This window comes from Emydura macquarii, unplaced genomic scaffold (assembly GCF_026122565.2).
Source record: "Emydura macquarii macquarii isolate MOO-44397 ecotype Brisbane River unplaced genomic scaffold, CSIRO-AGI_Emac_v2 contig_1676, whole genome shotgun sequence".
In the NCBI taxonomy this organism is placed as follows: Eukaryota; Metazoa; Chordata; order Testudines; family Chelidae; genus Emydura; species Emydura macquarii.
The window spans coordinates 1,366,348-1,381,624 of NW_027131813.1; the positions used below are offsets into that span (position 1 = coordinate 1,366,348).

General features: G+C 43.5%; 1 protein-coding gene and 1 long non-coding RNA gene across 3 annotated transcripts in view; one reads left to right on the top strand and one right to left on the bottom strand.

Annotated features, from left to right (window-relative positions):
* Positions 1 to 15,277, top strand: part of MSRA (methionine sulfoxide reductase A) — a 395,608-nt gene that overhangs the window by 158,492 nt on the left and 221,839 nt on the right. The gene's annotated exons all lie outside the window — the stretch shown is intronic.
* Positions 9,924 to 15,143, bottom strand: LOC137158420 (uncharacterized). The gene is made up of 3 exons (XR_010921413.1): positions 15,047 to 15,143; positions 14,490 to 14,611; positions 9,924 to 10,769 (listed from the first exon to the last, which is right to left on the bottom strand). It is a non-coding gene; the product is annotated as an uncharacterized lncRNA (long non-coding RNA).

The following is a 15,277-nucleotide window of genomic DNA, read 5'->3' on the forward strand; positions in this document are numbered from 1 at the left end:
TCCACTCAAGCCGGGGCTTTTCTCTCAGAAAGGAGATTTCTAAACATAAGAGACTCCCTGATAAGTCTCAATGGATCCAATATGCAAGTGATGCAGTTCTTCATGAGACTCCTAAGTCTCATGGTTTCTTCAACCCAGGTTATATCTTTTGCTCATCTGCAAATAAGGCCCCTACAATATTGGATAGCATCAGAGACAATAAACTGAAAGGGGCAGCGTTCACTCCTTCATCCCTTACTGTTACAATCACTGCAGAAGCCCCCAGCTTGGGTTGGCCACTCATTGTCAGGACATCTGTGTTCATAGCCACTGGAACCTTTAGGAGCTCAAACTGCACATCAACGTTCTGGAATGCAGGGCTGTAAGATGGGCTCTAAAGACCTTCCACCCATCCATACAAAACTGTGTAGTAAAGGTGCTCACAGTGAATTCCATAGCCATGTACTACATCCACAAACTAAGGAGTGCACTTCTGGGCACTGCCCTTGGAGGCAAGGAAATTGTGGCTCTGGTGTATTCCTCTCACATTCAACAAATGCTGTACACCTACCAGGGGAGGAGAATGCACAGCCGGATGTACTCAACAGGAAGTCTTACACAAATGCTTCCTAAGATACTCAGTGATATCCTTGCTATTCCTCATGTGAGGTCAACTAAGAATCAACCTATTCATGTTCAGTTAGAATGCCAACCACTGTCTGTACTGCATCAGAGGTCAGAGGGACAAGAAATCTTTGTTGGATGCCTTCCTGCTGCATTGGAGCAGTCATGGCCTCTATGCTGTTTCTCCATTCCCTTGATATCCAGAGTCATAAGAAAGATCAGAGAGGAAAGAGCTAATATCATACTGATAGTAGTGTTGCGTCCTTTTCAGATAACCACAGAATCACATCTTCTTCTGCACCCAGACTTTCTTTCTCAAGAACAAGGGACAATTATTCTGGTTGCCTGGAGGATAGTTTGCTAACTTTCATGGACTGCTTATATTAACACAGTTTAGTATTGTTACCATGCAGAAAGACCTTTACCTTGAAGTGCTACAGACTCAAGTGGACACAATTTATGTGTTGGGTGAAAAGTAAAGAGTTAATCCCATCGTGGTTGGTTTTAGCAGAGCTCTTGCATTTAAATCACAAGATTAAAGCTGTAGGTTCCTTGAAGGTCAATGTATCTGCTTTATTCTGCCTATAACAATTTTGTTAGAGACAAACCTTTGTTCTCTCACCTTCCTCTTGCTTGAGGGCATGATGAATGCCTTTCCCACCACTAGAAGACCTTTCTTAGCCTGGGACTTGAACCTAGTTTTAACAACATTTGTGGGTCTATCCTGGGAACCCTGGTCTCAGGCTTTGTTAAAATACCTGTGTACCAACACAGCATTTTTAATAACTACGGTCTGTGCTAGGAGGGTTAGTGAGCTCAGTGCTTTATGTACTACTGCGTAGGCTGGATAGGCCATGAAGACAAGTCATGGTGAGACCTCACCCCAACTTTATACCTAAGATATACTGCTACAGATAAAAATTTAAGACTATATCCCTCCCTGTTTTCTTCTCCAGACCCCCTACTCACCCAGGGGAATCCCACCAACACTCCTTAGATGTGAAAAGGGCTCTGTGCTATTAACGAGACAGGACTAAATCCTTCAGAAAATTTTACAGATTATTTGTTCCACCTGTGGGAAAAAGTGTGAAGGGGAATCTATTAGTAAAGAGACTTTTCCCACTAGATTAAGAGGTCTAATGAGAATTACTCATAAACTCTAAGGCCAGAAGGGGCCATCATGATCATCTAGTCTGACCTCCTGCATGTCAGAGGCCACAGAACCTCACCCACCCACTCTTGTAGTAGGCCCATAACCCCTGGCTGAGTTACTGAAGTCCTCAAATCTTGATTTATAGACTTCAATTTACAGAGAATCCACCATTTACTCTAGCTCAGACCAGTAAGTCACCCATGCCCCATAGGAAGGCGAAAACTCCCCTGTGTCTCTGCCTATCTGACCTGGAGGAAAATTCCTTAATGACCCCAAATATAGCAATCAGGTAGACCCCAAACACATGGGTGAGATCCACCAGCCAGACAACTGGGGAAGAATTCTCTGTAGCAACTCAGAGCCCTCACCATCTAGTGTCCTGTCTCCAGACATTGGAGATATTTGGTAATAGCAGTTGCAGATGGACCACATGCAATTGTAGGCAACCTCATCATACAATCCCCTCCAAATCAAACTTGATCTTAATACAAGTTAGTCCCCCCCCTTCCACCCTCCCCACACACTCCCTTTAGTTAGAAACTTTTGTCTAATTTCAAGCCTAAACTTTATTGATGGCCAATTTTTATCCATTTGTTCTTGTGCTAACATTGGCCTTTAATGCAAATAATTCCTCTCCCTCCCTGGTGTTTATTCTTTTGATGTATTTATAGAGAGCAATCATATCTTCCCCCATCTTTCATTTTGTTAGGCTAAACAAGCCGAGCTCATTATGTCTCCTCTCATAAGGCAAGTTCATCATTCCTCTGGTCATCCTAGTAGCCCTTCTCTGCACCTGTTCCAGTTTGAACTAATGTTTCTTAAACATTGGAGACCAGAACTGTGCACAGTATTCCAGATGAGGTCTCACCACTGCCTTGTATAATGATAACACTTCTCTAACTCTACTGAAAATATATCGTCTAATGCATCCTAGAATTACATTAGCCTCTTTCGTAGCTGCATCACTTTGGTGACTCATAGTTGTCCTGTGATCAACCAAGGTCTTTCTCCTCTTCTGTTGCTTCCAACTGATATGTTCCCACCTTATAGCAAAACTTCCTATTACTCCAATTTTTAAAATTGTCCAAGACTTCTTGTATATTCCGATCCTCCTCCATATTGGCAATATCTCCCAACTTTGAGTCATCCACAGATTTTATTAGCACATTCCACTTCTTGTCCCAAGGTCATTAAAAATATTAAATAAGATTAGTCCCCAGATCAGTCCTTGAGAAGCCCACTAGTAACCTCCCTCCAGCCTGGCAGTTCACCTTTCAGCATGACCTGTTCTAGTTTCCCTTTTAACTAGTTACATACTCACCTTTTGATTCTTGTATTAATCCTCATCTTATCCAATATAACTAATTTCCCATGTGGAACTGTATCAAATGCTTTACTGAAATCCAGGTGGATAAAATCAACCGATTTTCTAGACAAAGAAAATGCAGTAATCTTCTCAAAGAAAGAGATCAGGTTGGTCTGGCATGATTAACTTTTTGTAAAATCACGTTGCATTTTATCCCAATTATCGCTTACCTCTATGCCCTTAACTACTCTGTTTCAAAATTTGTTCTAAACATTGTTATACTTTAGCTCAAAAACCAGAACTACTTGGCTTAAAACACATTCCACGGGTCTACTCTACTATGGTAGAGATTTTCAAAGCAGCAACGTGGAGTTCTATTCTTCCTTTAAAAAGCGTTATTCATTGGACTTGGCAACACAATCCAAAGTTCACTTTGGTAAGGTGAACCTACAGTTTGCCTAGAAGTCCTCGCTCACCATCCTCTGTTGGAGACAGTGGTTGCTAATCTGCTATAAGTGAGAATTCACACAGGTCCTTGCAAAAGAAAGAGGGGTTATCTACTAGTAATTTTGTTCTTTCAGAGTTGCATTGATACCTTTCTAGTACCCACCTGCCTTCACTCTGCCTTGGAGTTCTTTGTATTTTAGGACTCTGTAGGATAGGAAGAAGGAACTCAGGTGGTCGGGGACAAGGATGTGCTACCTTATATAGACAGAATCAATGAAGTCATTAGCGTGACAGCACTCCTGCACCCCCAATGGACATGGCTTTGTTATGTAGCTCCTCAGCTTGCTAGAAATGCCAAATCCCATAAATGTGAATGTACAGAGGCAACTCTTGAAGAACAGTAATTACTAGAAGTAACTTCTTTGTTAATGATATCTATAAAGGAAATGTATAAGTAAACATATGATTTTACAAGTGTAACTTGATAACAATAAATATTCTCAGTACTCAAATATGTTTAGATTTATTAATAAAATAATAGTGTAATGTTTAATGTCAGGTCTACATTGAGATGCAAAAGACAATCCTTTTCCCAACTTGTGTAATACATCCTGCTATATAGTTCTAGTTTCTGAGAAGCAGTCTCACTGATGCCGGTGCTGATTCAATGTCATTTACTTTGATATGACTTCCTGTTTTGATCCAGGTATTTACAGGGTGTATGCGGGCTGTAATTATTGCTGCAAGTCTTTTCATTATGGGAGAACATCACGGTTAAGAGAGATTAAACTGTCCTCAGGTTATTCCAATTCACTTAAAAGTTACTCTATTTACCATGGCCCAGCTGTATTACATGATACACATGCTGTTCATTACAATAAAGAAATGCTTCCTTATTTCTACCACTGTGGGAGTCTAGATTTCAAATGTGACATACTAGTGGGAAATGCATTAACGCCAACCAATTAGTGATCCGTTGACCCACCTTGCATCAACCAATCAAAGAACACCTAGAATGGTAACACACAGTAGGTGCCTAGAAACTGCACACAATCTCACAGGAGATACTATGGACTCTTATAATGAAATCATTATGACACTTGAAGTGAGATGGAGAAGTGTTCCCAGCTCCTGCTGGTCAAGCAAATGAAGCATTGGGAATCAAACCTAGGTGTCATGCATGGTAGAGCAGAACTCATCCATTAAGTTGCTATCCAAGCAATTTTCCTGTTTATCTGGCAATAAAAGTTTCAATTATTGAAACATTTTGCCTGTGGGGGGGTGTGTCGGTGGGGGGCGGAGGGGGTAAATCTTTACAAATTGGCCTATTTTTGACAAAAAATATCTGAACAAAGACAATATTTAAAGGGGTACTAAAATTTTGAAAAGTAGGATGTTAGGACCCCAAATCAGCAACAGGATCTAGGTGTAGTCTTAAAAATTACAAATAAAGGCTTTTAGCTAGCAAAGCACATGTAACTTCAGTGGGCCTGTTCACTTGTTCAAAGTTACACATGTTTAAGTGCAGTGCTGTGTTGAGGCCAGAAACATTTATCAAAGTTTCTCCTTTATTTACTCATAGACTTTAAGGTCAGAAGGGACCATTATGATCAATTAGCCTGACCTCCTTCACAACGCAGGCCACAGAACCTCACCCACCCACCCCTGTAATAGACCCCTAACCTATGGCTGAGTTACTGAAGTCCTCAAATAATGGTTTAAAGACCTCAAGGTACAAAGATTCTACCAGAGAATCCACCAGCAAGTGACCCATGCCCCATGCTGCAGAGGAAGGCGAAAACCCCCCAGAGCCTCTGCCAATCTGCCCTGCAAGGAAAATTCCTTCCCAACCCCAAATATGGCAATCAGCTAAACCTGAGCATGTGGGCAAGACTCACCAGCCAGACACCTGGAAAGAATTCTCTGTAGTAACTCAGAAATCACCCTGTCTAACATCCCATCACAGGCCATTGGGCATATTTACCGCAAGTAGTCAAAGATCAGTTAATTGCCAAATTCTCCCTCAGTTCAAAGAGTGGCTGTATCCAAACTTTCCAAGCAGAATATCATTTTCAGGTGATTTGATTAGGAAAGTTGGAATTCTTTTTAAAAGTTAATCATGATTTTCTTTTTATCTGTTTATTTCTATCTATATATGGGATGCAATAAGTGCATATAATGTGATGGTCCCTGTTTCCGAAACAGAGAGCACCACATCACTTATGTTATGGTATGGTGCTAAAAATTAAGATGAATAAATTCTAAGGCCAGAAGGGACCACCGTGATCATTTAGTCTGACTTCCTGTATAACAGAGGCTATAGAACCTCCCTGAAAATGCCTGAGCCCTGTCTATACTACCTCTACCATCGTTGTTTTCACTGCTAGAGCTGCACCAGGTGTGAATTTTATGTCCCAGGTTTATCAATGTAGAAACTGCTAGAGCGCACACAAAATGGTGACTCTATTAAGAGCCACCCACTGAAGAGAAAAGTTTCAGGGCATTGCACTGTACTAGGGGCCAAGGGCAGCGTGTGGAGCAATACTCTTTTGTCAAATGCCTTAGCCCACAACTACAGTTCACCCATAAGATTTCATTTTTTATGATGTGTAGAAAATATATTTTCTAACATATTATTATCCACATCCTGAGCAAAAGAAAAAGCCTAGCTTTATTTTATATGTCAGAAGACATTTAAATCTGTATCTGAAGAGATCAGAAGCCTTGAGAATGTTGTACCAGGTGCATGTGCTGTGACCTAAATTGTAGAGGAACTATCTAAAGCAAAATTGCCAGATGTTTCAAGAAGCATATTCTGGAAGCAGAGAGAGCCAGAGGGAACATACTCACCACACTAGATCTCTTTCAGCATCTTGGGCAGGTGAAGGCAGTGCCCTCGCTGAGCAGATCTGTAAAGCAGCCAGATGGTCAAGCTGTCATACATTCACAAGACTCGATAAAAATGGACACTCATCTCTCTATAGACCTGGAAGGAGGAAACTAATCTGTAAAGACACTGTAGAAGGAAAGGAGACCTCATCTCTCCAAACTAAATTATTTCATACTGTTACCTTAAAGGCATGTTCATTAAAGAGATACATGATCATCTAGTCTGACATCCTGTATATCACAAGTCACCAACACCACCTAGCGTCTGCCCACTAAATTCAGCAACCGAAACGAGACCAAAATATTACAGCCCTCAGGAAGCTAGACTATTATGGTCACAGGCAGAGAATAGGAGGTACCAAGGTGCACCAGTGACTGAGGCCCCTGCAATGGCAGGGAAATGATTGAGATATACCCTGATAATCCTGGCAAGTGACAAGCACCAATGTGCTTCAGAGGAAGGCAAAAACCCACCAAGGTCACTGCCAATCTGACCTCAGGGAAAATTCCTTACTGACCCAACATATGATAATCAGTTAGACCATGAGCATGGGAACAAGAACCAGCCAGTCAAGCACTTAACGAGAGAATGCCACTTCAGATCCCAATGACACATCTTCAGTCATGGCCATTCCTGATGCTTCAGAGGAAGGAGAAGAACCCCCCCTCCCAAAACAGAAAACACTTGAGGGGTGGTTTCTGCTCCAGCTTCCTCTTAAAATTAATTAAGTTGTTTGCCCCCACAACTCCTATTGGGAGGTTATTCCAGAACCTCACTCCTTTCATGATTAGAAACATTCTTCTAACTTCCAGCCTGACTTTGTTCATGCTGGAAATTAGTGGCCAAGCAGTAACTGAAAAATGTCAGAGGATCTTACCTTCCAAATTCTTTGTATAGAGCTTTTACCTATTGTGTAGTATTTTACAAAGTTAAATTCAAGTTAAGAATGTAATAAGTTGATTGTTTTCATGCATATGTTAATATTCTTGCAATTTTGGAAGCAGTGTAACAAATCTGTGGCCACATAAGAAAATCATGGTTGTCACTAAGCCTCACACCATGTCATTTGGAATTTTACGGTGAAGGAGATGTGGAGAATGAGGGAGTTACATGTATTATTTTTTATAATTATATGCACTTCAGTTTATTGGTGTGGTGTTATCGTGAAAGCACAGAATTAAATCAAAGGAGGCTCAAACAGGAAACAAAACAATCACAAAGATAAGGTGCCACCATAGGAAATACCCTGGGTCCTTGGGGAAACTATTAAATGGGAAATAACCCCCATCCTAGAATCCTCTAGTCTAGCAAGGTCTACTCCTCCCAGACCTAAACCTGGAATCAAAGGAGGTGCTAAAACCTTAAAAATTCTGGCAAAAGAAGGTGGGGGATCAAGTGGGATGTCAACAGCAGACCAGGGGGAGCCTCTGAGACGTACCCTGTGAGACAGCATTACAGAAAGCATGCTACAAATGGCGGTCTCTCTCTCCCACCCAGGAATAGATTTATCTGGGCTGAGCAGGCCTTATTCTGATACAGGCTTCTGGAGGAAAAACCCACCTGGGCTTGTCAGGTTAACATGGGTGGGATAAGGGAAGGTGGGGGTGGAGTTGCAGCCCAGAGATCCAGTCTATCCTAGTGAGTGCCCCGTTAGCCACTCTGCTAACGATGATGTGAGCAGAAACCAAACCTGTGCGCTCTGGATGCCCTATGGTGTGTGAAGCTTATGGAGCCTGTTGAGTTCACACCCCTTCCCACCCCCGAGTATCAGAACCTGCCTTCTAGCACTTTTGGGCGCAGCAATAACTCTTCAGACTCCCCTGTATCTAAACACACCCCTTTCCCAGAGCTCCACCTCAAAGGTGTGAAGCTTCTGGTTTACAGTTTAACTCTTTTGGGGCAATATGGTAATTGTAGATGCCTAACACATGCTGGTAGAAAAGCTTCACACCAATCCTAGCACATTGCTATTTACTTAACAGATAAAGCACAGGAGAGAAAAGACCATCCAAAACAATCAAACATCATGAATACAACATCCCTCATTAGCTCTCCCTTGATAGTCCTTGCGGGGGGATCATCTGTGTTGTGGCTGGCAGGCAGACTCCTCTACCCCCTTGCCCCTGCAGCAGTCTCCCTCATCTTGATCTAGTGTAAAATGGCTCTCCTCTGGGAATCCCTTTGTAGATACCTGCTGGGGTCACCTTCTGCCTTTTGTTCTGTCTTTTGGTACCTTTCCTCTTCTCCCTTCAGACAACTGGAGGAAGTGTCTTCTCCCAGCTGGAGCAAACATATTGTCCCAAAGTATTTTACTTAGAATTGAGTGCTGATCACCCACTATTGTCTGGCCTGGTAGAGACATGAGGCAACCCTGCTGACTCATGGTTGATCCACATACATGCAGGCTTTCCATGAAACAGTAACTTCATGATATAGTTTCATAAAATCATCCACAAATCATAAGTGGTACTGATAGAACTCCCAAATTGTCACATTACTGTGCCACAGTCTTCCCTGCTCCCAGCAGAGTTCTGGCCCACAGCATCTTCTAGCTGTGTCAGTGTCTGACCAGTCAAGCAGGACTCTTGGCCAGAAATGCACTTAGCATTGACTGTTTCCCCACTGAGGGTAGACAGTGAATTCAGCTATTGAATCTGGCCTTGATGGGTTTGCACCTGAAATCTCAGGGTTTAACAAAATAATACATCAAGAAAAATACATTTCTACAATCTCACAGTAACATCTCAGAATCTTCTTCAGTGTCCATATTTACTCAGCAGGGCAATGGACTCCATCGTACCCACATCTGTTTGCTTGCCAGCCCCTGATCAGGCACACCTTTATATCCTTCTGTGTGAGTCCCAGAGGCATGACTTGACCCTCTTCTCCTGTTCGTGCTGCTTGCATTTGTCCTGGTCACCAACCTTCTGCCATTCCAGCTCTGTCTCCTCACTCTGGTGCCTGGTTCCAGCTCCATCTGTCATTCCTGCACAAGTAGTCTTTTCCACGCCAGCCTCCACAGGTCTGGACCTCTCGCCCTAGCCACTACATGTTCTGGACCATCTGTGGAACCATCTCTCTGGTCACCTGCATGCCCTGTAGATGGAAAAGGGACCCCTTCTGACCTCTGGTTTGGAGCAGGTGCCCTATCCTTCCTTAAGGTATATGAGCCTACCATGGCCACCAGCTCCAATTTCTTTTGATCAGCAGCAGACAAACTTTGCTGCACACACCAACTCAGCAGCTGCTCTTTCTTGAGCTGCTCGTTAGTGTGCTTGCTAACTAACTAACTTTAGCCAAGACAGACTAACAGACCTGCTCCTGGCTAAACCTAGGAAAGATATTTTGAAAAGGTTCACGCACAACCATGTAGCTCGGACCATGGCCACCATTCAGTATCTGAGAGGAAACAGAGTTAAGAGCAAGTTACCTTCACATTGTATGCAAACGAATACCTGAGACTGAGGGAAGTGTGTGTGTAGGGGAGAGCAAGAGAGCCTCCAGCTCCATGGGATTAAGAAGTCATAGTGACCCAAAGGGGAAGCCTCTGGGTATGTCTACACAGCAAAGAAAAACCCACAGCCGACTCAGGCTCATGGGACTCAGGGCTAGTTCACTGCTGTGTAGACTTCCAGGCTCTAGGACCTAGCTCGGGTTCTAGCCTGAGCCCAGAAGTCTACACAGCAGTGGAACAACCCCACGAACCCAAGCCCTGCAAGCCTGAATCAACTGGCACAGACCAGCTGCTGGTTTTTCTTTGCTGTGTCAACATACCCTCTGGTACTAATGCATGTCCCACTCCCTTGTGCCAGACCAGGTGCCCACATTCTTTGCCATAATTGTCACAGGCCAATGCCACCTGAAGTGCCCTCTGCCGGAGCATACCTGCCTCAATTTCCTCTTTCAGAGTCCCCTAGAACAGTCCAAACTGTCTTTCTTAGTGCTAATAGCCCTTCTGGGGTTAATTTATTACAAAAGTGCCATGCACGTAAACTATAAGAAAACAAGTCCCAACACTGTGTCCAGACATTATATCAAATACAGCCCCAGCATCCCTCGCCACATGCCAACACTCCAGCACAGCCCCAGCGTCCCTTGCCATGTCTCAGCTCTCTAACTCAGATCCTGGAATCACTTAGATTCTTATTCAAGTGATGTCCCTGTGGGTGCTCCATTTTAGATGTCATTGTGTTCCGCGCCCTTGATCGGAGGTCTTTTAGCGGTACTCGTCCGGGTCGCACGAATGCAGTTTCTGTCTCACAGCGCCTTTGGTGTGCCCTTGGTGCATGCACAGCCTGACCCGCTCAGTTCCTTCTCAACTGTCCATGGTCTGAGATGGAGTGTCAGGAGCGGAGAAGCTTTTCTTCATTCTAGATAGAATAATAGTTAAAAAATTAGTTACTTTACTCATACTTTAGTCATTTTTAGTCAGTACTTAGTTACTTGGTTAGTTTTTGTTTTTTTTAAAAAAAGAAGACAACAATAAGTCCCAGTTTTCTCTTTTTTTCTTTATGTTATTAGAATAGTGTTAGGGTTGAGCATGCCTGGTTCACCAGGCTTCAAGAGGTGCACCTCATGTAGAGAGGCTATGACTGCCTTAGACAGCCATTCACAGTGTGTCTGTTGTCTAGGAGAAGCCCATGTGCGTCAAAAATGCACCCACTGCAGAAACTTGAAGGCAAGGTTGAGGAGAGATAGAGACCTGATGTTAAAATTTTTCTCATGGAAAAGGCCCTCAGACCCTTCTCTGATCCGGTACCGGACAAACCTCCCTCTGACAACATGACACGCTCCCAGAAAGAGAGCCTCATCTCCGCTGGAGACCGTAGCATCAAAGAAAAGGTGCTTGCCTAAGAGGCTATCTCCAAAAAACAGTATTGATGAGGCGATGGGTCCCTCAGGTACAAACTGGTCTGTGCCGCCCAAGGACTCAAAACGTCCAGGTGAGGAGTTGAGGAATAAACAAAAGCATTCTCCTCCAATATGGCACATACAGCACCTGAGCACCACTCAATGGTGCCAACTACGGCACTGTCAGTGACTGCAGCCGCAAGTGCAGCACCGGAAAAGGGGTCGGCACCGAGACAAATCATGGCACCGAGGTCAGTGCCCAACCCACCAATGGCACCAACAACCACTGAGGCGCCACAGCTGGCACCAACTGTTTGTATGGGCAGACACGGCACCGACAACGGCACCGCCCGCAAAGAGAACACATAAACAACATCATTTAACATCTTCTCCACAATCAGATATAGAGCAATCTCCAATGCACTTCACCCATGATGAGGCCCTTTCCCCCATGCACTCTATTATATCAGGAGACAGTGACCTTGAGGCCCAATTTTCCTCAGAGCACTCTTCACCCACCAGGCCGCCGGTGGAATCACAGGGATATACACCTTGAAGTGGTAACATGCCATATCCATGGTATGGACCACCATGGTTTCCTCCCCATATGCCATACCAAACCAAATGAGATGGCATGATTAGGAAGCCTGCTCCACCTATTCTAGAGCATATGATAGACCTACCAACTCTCACACAGGTAGAGTCAGGTCACCTAGTCAATCACATCCATCTATATCTGCTAAGGCAGTTGAACAAATACAAACAACAGAGACAAGTGGGGAACAGGAAACATCCCTCCCTATGCATGACTCATTTTCATCACCAGATGAAGCAGTCATTCCAACCACATCCACTTCTATGGACGACCCCAAGCAGTTTAACAACTTGTTCAAGAGGGTAGCACAAGAGTTGGAGATCCCACTAGAAGAGGTCACAGAGTCTTATAATAAAATACTGAAAATCCTGCAGACCATGACATCTTCAAAAATCGCTTTCCCTATGGATGAAGTGTTAATGGAGCCAGCCAACAACATATGGCAGACACCAGCTACAATTCCCCCCACTAACAAGAGGAACGATAGCAAATACTATATCCCAGACCAGAGGATGGAATTTCTATTCACACACCCACCTGCAAACTCATTAGTCACGGATGCCACAAACCAGAGAGGAAAACAAACAAGCTATAAGTCAATCCCGCAGGACAAGGACTGGCAGAGGCTTGACCTATTAGGAAGAAAAGTATACTCATCTTCTACTCTGCTGATTAGAGTATCAAATTATTCGGCACTACTCTGAAATTATGGCCATACTATTTACGATAAACTAGCCCAATTCACAAAACAAATTACCTGACAATAAAAGGGAACAATTCAAATCTCTACTTACCGAGGGACAACTCGTAGCCATGACTTTGCTACAAACCTCATTGGATGTAGCAGATATAGCAGCTAGAACCACGGTCACAACCATAGTGATGCGCAGGGCCTCTTGGCTTCACACGGCTGCTCTTCCCAGAGATTTACAAACAAAAATAGAGGATCTCCCCTTTGATAGGACCCAGCTTTTTTCAGAAAAAACTGATGACGTGTTACACTCAATGAAAGCCACACTACGGACCCTAGGAATTTATACCCCTGCATCAAGAAGGAAGCAATATAGATTCCAACCGTATACCCGCAGGTATCAGCCTCACCACCAGTATAGGCAATATGAGTCACAGAGGGGAAAACAGAGAGATCATAGACGTAGACAACCTCAGCAAACATCCTCAGGATCTCAATCTGTGCCATCCAAACAACAGTTTTGAGTCCTTGGTCGAAGGACTGAGAAATCCCACTCAGCATGCAGTACCAGAACCATCCATAACAAATTTCGACTCAGACAATTCCATCTGAATTGGTCAATGATTGCAATGGACAAATGGGTTACAGAGATTATCAACTCAAGATACACTATCCCATTTATATCCATCCCCCACACTCACAACCCTTCTCCATCTCTCTTCAGGGACCCAACTCACTTGCAGGTTTTGCACCTACTACAAATAAGGACCATAGAACATGTCCTGCCTCAAAACAGAGGCAAGGGATTTTATTCCTACTACTTTGTAGTATAGAAAAAGAACGGAGGATGGAGACCCATTCTAGACCTGAGAGCACTAAACAAATTCGTGAGATGACAGAAGTTCAAGATGGTCACACTATCTGCGATAATACCAACACTGCAATGAGGGGACTGGTTCTCAGCCCTCAACCTCCAAGATGCCTATTTTCATGTTATGATCTACCCTATGCACAGACACTTCCTAAGATTTATGGTGTCAGGAAGCCACTACCAATACAAAGTGCTGCTGTTTGGCCTTTCTATGGCACCGACAGTTTTTTCCAAAGTGCTCGTAGTTGTCACTGTGCAACTAAGGAGTCAAGGCGTTACAATTTTCCCATATCTGGATGACTGTTTAATAAGGCAACCAGTGAAACTTTAGTGAGACACGCCACTGCACAAACCATAACACTATTCCACCAATTAGGACTCAAGATCAATACCGAAAAGTCCACTTTGACCCCAACACAAGAACTGGAATTTATTGGGGCACAGCTCAATTCGATAAGAGCCAAAGCATCATTACCAAGGCCCAGGTTTCAGGCATTCATAGACCTAATATCACGAGTGAGGATCATCCCAAGAATAACAGCTCATCTTGCTCTTCAGCTTTTGGGACACATGGCAGCCACAACATTTGTGGTCCAGGTTACGTATGCAAGCCCTTGAGTCATGGCTAGCAAAGGTTTACAGACCAAACAAACACGGCCTCAACAAACATCTGATAATCCCAAAGAACATCAAAGATTCCGTATCGTGGTGGATATATGAAAGCAACATGATGTCTGGAATTCAATTTGAACAGCCTCAACCAACACTTACGATTACGACAGATGTCTCCCTCATAGGCTGGGGAGCACATTTACACCACCACACGATACAAGGCAGGTGGTCAAAACTAGAGTCCACTCTTCACATAAATGTGCTAGAGCTCAGGGCAGTCCGCAGTGCTTGCCAACACTTTCTACCCTTCATAAGAAACAGATCAATAAGAATAATGATGGACAATATAGCATGCATGTTCAATATCAATTGCCAGGGAGGAGCAAGATTGTGCTCGCTATATACTGAATCAATAAGACTATGGAGTTGGTGCATACAACACGACATCCAAATATTAGTTGCATACCTACCAGGAAGAGAAAACATTACTGCAGACAGCCTAAGCAGACACTTCCCACAGAATCACGAATGGCAGATGAACAATGAGGTCCTATACGATATTTTTCGACAGTGGGGTCTTCTTACAATCAACCTGTTTGCCACAAAATAAAATAGAAAATGTCACTGGTTCTGCTCCAGGGCAGGACTAGGAACAGGGTCCATGGGTGACGCATTCTCGCTCAACTGGAGGAAGGGACTACTGTATGCCTTCCCACCCATTCCAACAATAACCAGGATTATTCACAAAATCAAGACAGACAAAGCAAAGGTCATCATGATAGCACCAGCATGACCCAGGCACACATGATTCTCAGATCTACTCAGTCTATCGGCACACAGACCAATCACACTTCCCCCCAGAAGATCTCCTCTCATAAGATGATGGTCTAATTTATCACCCAGAAATACACAAATTACACTTAACAGCATGGTTCCTAATTGGTTCCAACCAGAGGAGTTGGAATGCTCTGAACATTTTAGACAGATACTGTTAAATAGTAGAAAACCTACAACTAGATAGACTTACCTTCAAAATGGCACAGATTTGATTCTTGGTGTACAGAAAGACAGATCACAGAGACATCCCCATCGGTACTGATCATCCTAGACTACATCCTAGAACTAAAAAAATCAGTTATATCAATCAGTTCTTTAAAGGTTCACCTGGCAGCACTTTCAGTATTCCATGACCATATCAATCAAATTACGGTCTTCACTCACCCCATGGTAAAATGGTTCTTGGTGGGTTACAGAGAGT